The 5,104-nt window shown below is 30.1% G+C and overlaps 1 long non-coding RNA gene across 1 annotated transcript; it reads left to right on the forward strand.

Annotated features, from left to right (window-relative positions):
• The first annotated feature begins 783 nt into the window (after window positions 1-783).
• Window positions 784-4,444, forward strand: LOC111028404. Its single transcript, XR_002603897.1, has 2 exons — window positions 784-1,006; window positions 4,345-4,444. It is a non-coding gene; the product is annotated as an uncharacterized LOC111028404 (long non-coding RNA).
• Window positions 4,445-5,104: the final 660 nt, after the last annotated feature.

Here is a 5,104-nt window from a genome sequence, read left to right on the forward strand (position 1 = left end):
AATTAATAAATATTTTAATTTAATTGAACTAGGTTTCCTGTTGTCCAGTTAAGATTTTAGTTCTCTAAGATTTTTTTAATAAGTACACATTATTTTTTATTCAATTATTAATATTAAATTATTAATAGATTTTTTAATTTTCTATTCAAATAGGCTTTTGTTCTCAAAATTATAAATTTTCTTACTGAATTTAGATTTAAAAAATAAAAAAATGAATATCAATTAAAAAGCCACAACGCAATTATTTAGTAGGTACGGAGAACATTCCAAATTAAATAAACTAGTTAAAAAGTTTTTGTTAAGTTAACAATTAAAATAAATTTTAACTTTTCCATATAACATTTTTAATATTTAATTTTCATCAATTTTTTTTTTGACCCAACTGATTTTCATTAATTTAATGTTATTAAATAACGATTTACTTTCTCAAATAGGTTAGAGTTCTTCTTTATCCTCTACAATTTGCCTGGTGTCAACGTCGTGGAATGATAGATTTTTTATTCAACTATTCACATTAATATTTTAATAAAATATATAATTTATACAACATTTTGTACTATAAATTTACATTATAATAATGATTTTCGTGCAAATCCGTGTTAACAACGCACCAAATATTTGTCAACAATTATGACAAAATGTATATATATATATTTGAATTTATTATAATTTTTAGTTATCTGTCTTCGTTGTATCTATATACGTACTATGTTATGATATATCTAATGTTCGAATTAGATTAAAATGTAGGCTTATTATGTAGATAATTTTAATATTATAGTGCCGGGATGGTGCTACGGTAAAAACACGAAGCTCGATTTCGCTCATTGAATAGTTTCGTGAAAATTAAATCTATGCTAATTAAATATTTATTTTTTAGCTAATATTTATTTCAAAACATTTTGATTTTGAAAATTGGCCAGGCTAGTGCAACGTACGTCGAGTCTGCTCTGGACACGTCAAGAAAGTGCATACTTTAAATTTAGAAAGCCGTGATGTATATAAGGTAAGACCAACGGTATATTTACGATCGGTATTGGTTATCAATTACCATCTTAAACTTGGAGAAAACCTTCAGGAATACATTTCGGGAAAAATAATTTATGCAGGTACACTTTTTTAACTATTGAACAAAATATGTATATATATATATTTACAGTTCATAATATCATTTTTTTGCACACTTTTCTCTTTGACTGTGCAAAATATATTAGTTTGCAGGTATTTTATACCAAACATTTTTTCCTAATTTAATATTTCAATGGAGGGGGACTAATAATATGTAAATTTATTACACATTTGTGTAGAATCACATATTGGTCTCATGCACCTAAATTATAATCAATATGGAATAATGATAACCATTTTTTTTCTTCATTGTTTATTTATTATTGTTTTATGGTTTTGGGAGGGTTAACCCGCTGCAGGGTGCACTCTATAGTCTATATTACTCCATTTTATGAATATTATTACCTATGCCATTTCATATTACGAGTAAATAATTTTACGACAAGTTGTGTGTGTTATAATATCTATGATGTATGTTTTTTTTTTTAAGCAATTTGGCGGTATGTTAAAAAATGTGTATAATACACCGGCTGTGTACCTATACCTACCTCGTACGTGTGTTCGATTTCGCGCGTTTAGACTTTTTGTGGTGTTTTTTTAAACCCACAATATAATTTAGCTAGGTTAACAATAATATCACCATCTAAGAGTTTTTTACGTTTGATATGTTATTGTTTTTTAGTAAAATCGCTTGTTCTCGATCGTTTGAATATAAAATAAATAACTATAATTTTTTGTTCGTGGCATTTAAGAGTGATAAATATTATTATTGCAATCAGAAAAAGTTACAAATTATACGTAAATGCGGTATGATGTTTTAATTGCAAACCTATAGGTAATAGGTAATAGGTATTGCTTACTATTTGCACCGATGAGTACTGTTTTTACGGTATTTTTGATTCGATATTCACTCAATATATTTCAACACAAAACAATGCTCATATTCAGTTGGCATTAAAACAATTATATCTAATAATCATCTAAAACGTTGTTGTAAATGAGTTTTCACGCCCTTCGAATTATTACGTGCGTCGGTAAGGTATGTTATGACGCGGGTATGTTACCACTGCAATAGCGTGTTAAAAACCACAAGGTTTTGGTAGGTATTTAATGACCCGATATTTTATTTTTCTGCTGAAACTATACATACTTTTCTCTTATCTAAATTTAATATTAAAATACCCCAGCAGGTCGATTAGCTTAGTGTACAAAATGTAAAATATAAGAATTGTATCCGCATTCAGAACGTGGCTCAATAAAGCCGATAACATTACGGTGATTAACGACTATTTATTTGGTCGTTCTCACATCATTCTATCGTACGAATTTCTGAATTTCACGGTCAACGAGATAAGACGAAATTACATCTAATAAGTTAATTCAAATTGTCCATGATTATTTTTGTAAGTCAGAACCATTTGTTTTGTGGCGTGTTTTCCGAGGGGAGTGGTTACTGCGTGTTATGCACGAACATTACACTACATAACAATATGATTAATGTACAATAGGTAGATAAATATAATTTTGGCTTTAACGTCAATTTATTTTTTTCATGTATCTGACTACCAATACAACATTTTAGGTAAATCGTAAATAAACCTGTAAATGAACATTGTAATGATATTAGACTGTGTGTGGGTTTGATGTGTAGACTTCAAAAAGTGTTGTTCATGAAAGCTTTTTATAAAACTCGTATGATATTTAAACTTGAACGACATTTATTATTCAATTATATTCAGTCTTTGAACATAGTAAGTTCTTGTTATTCGCTGATGATATAAAAATAAATATATTCTACAATATATCGTATTATTAGTGATCGTTTAAACTGCAAATGGACCTGGATCGTTTCTCAACATGGTGTTCAGACAACGGATTACATTTAAATACATAGATGAACGTATGCAAATATCCTTCTATCACAAACGCTCACCAACGCTTTTGGATTATAATCTAGTTGGCGCTAGAATCAATGTGGTGAACGAGATTAGGGATCTCGGTATAATTTTATCTTCGAACTTAAGTTCAAACGCCATAATATAGAAACCATTTGTGCAAAGGCTTTTAGAAACTTAGGTTTTATTAAACTCATCAACTGTGCGGATATGAGTTACGCGTGTCTAAAAGTCCCGTACTTTGCTCTGGTTCGGTCGGCCTTGGAGTTGGGTTCACTGATTTGGAATCCTTGACAAATAGACTTAATCGATAATATTGATAAAATCCGAAGAAGTTTTATTAGAATGATTGTCTTTAAACTAAACTTGTAAGTTGTATGTGGTCTGCCTATTGCCGAAGTTGAGAACCAATGTTGATTATTTCATCTAGGTAGAAGGCGTGATTACATCGACTGTTTATTTTTATATGAGCTATTAAATGGCACTGCCGACTGTCCTGAGCTCTTGAGTCTTATTGGCCTTAGAGCACCCTCAGTCAATACTAGACATGATTCACTATTTTATATTGCACCGGGTAACCGAAAATTTTGTTCTCCATAGTCACATCAGTAGAGTTCTATACATTATTGTAAGGATAATATATCTGACTTCGATTTATTTTTTAATGATAATCGTAAGTTAAAAAACTGTTACTTTGTTTTTAGTTCATTCTATTATGTTACTTGAAAATGTGTACTAGCGCTTTAGTTGCTGCTCATACTGAGTTAAATCGACTTAACGTTAACTACTTAACTTAAATATACTGCGTACTCTCGCGGGAGTTACTATCAATTAATAAAAAATAAAATAAAATAATGACGTTTGATCATCAGTCTTGAAAAGAACACTTTACTTCGTACTTGGTATACGTGGGTATTTAAATAAAATGTATATTTTTGAATCCGTGTTCGAATATTTCTTAAAAATAAACAGAACAGTAACAGAGCGTACCAGCTGTATAATAATATTATAATAGTAATATAAGTGGTGCTCACGGTGGAGAGCATTGGCAATCCCCGAATGCAAGTGCGAATACCGTGATGACGACGACGACAGAGGGCACGGTCAAAGAATCGTCGAACGAAAAATGACAGTAATTCTCGTAACGAAAGGGTGGGAAAGGATCGGCCGTCATAACAGCATCAAAAAGGGGTCGAAATCCTGTATGATACAGTGATGCCCTTGTGACAAGCGTGGCTGATCAAGTCCTTAGAACTTAGAAGTGGCCCCCGGCCAATTTCTAATAACTCAAAATAACAAATGTACATAAAATACACGATATTATATTTCCAAGATGTTAAAATTTCCTTTTTTTTACGATTATTTATATTTTTTCTTTCAGGTATGCAGATGGTCCTCACGAATGCAACATTTTACTATATCAAAGGCCATCGAAGAAAAAAGGTTGGGCATCACTGGACTAAAATAACAAGCATCGAAGACGTGAAATACCACATCGATCGTAATATTATAATAACTGATAGAACAGTGTACGTTAGAATGCAACACCGAAGAATAACAGAAAACGGTGATAAGACTTTCGTTCTCCAGTTACGGGTGGCTCGAGGTATCGATGGATATTTCAGTATATTATCGATGTTTGATAATATACCTACTTACTATGTTTGAATGAGAAATAAAATACGATATATTTTAAGATACTAAATTATATTTTTTGCTGTAAATTATTTAATGAAAATAATTTTTTTTGAAAATTACGTTGTACTACCTAATTCAGAATTCGAACGAGTAGTTTCTTAGTTGTTTGAATTTTTATGTTAAGTACTATAGTCCTTCGTCCTTAAAAAGGTTTTACAAAAATATAAACTAGATGTAATATTGGATATAGTTATTATCATACTTGGACCATTTATACGAATTATTATGAACGTTGATAGATTCATATTTATAAGAAAAAAATGTTGAAACCACAATGTCCTCATATACCGTCTAAACACTCTAAACCCATTTTCATGAATTTATTATTATTATTGCACCATGTTGAATAACTCAAAAATTCAAAAGCTTCATGTTCAAATTTTGATTTAGATACATCAACACTTTCAAAAAAAAAATCATCTGCTTAGTAATTTACAGCAAAT

The sequence above is a fragment of the Myzus persicae genome, unplaced genomic scaffold (assembly GCF_001856785.1).
Source record: "Myzus persicae strain clone G006 unplaced genomic scaffold, MPER_G0061.0, whole genome shotgun sequence".
NCBI classification, from domain to species: domain Eukaryota; kingdom Metazoa; phylum Arthropoda; class Insecta; order Hemiptera; family Aphididae; genus Myzus; species Myzus persicae.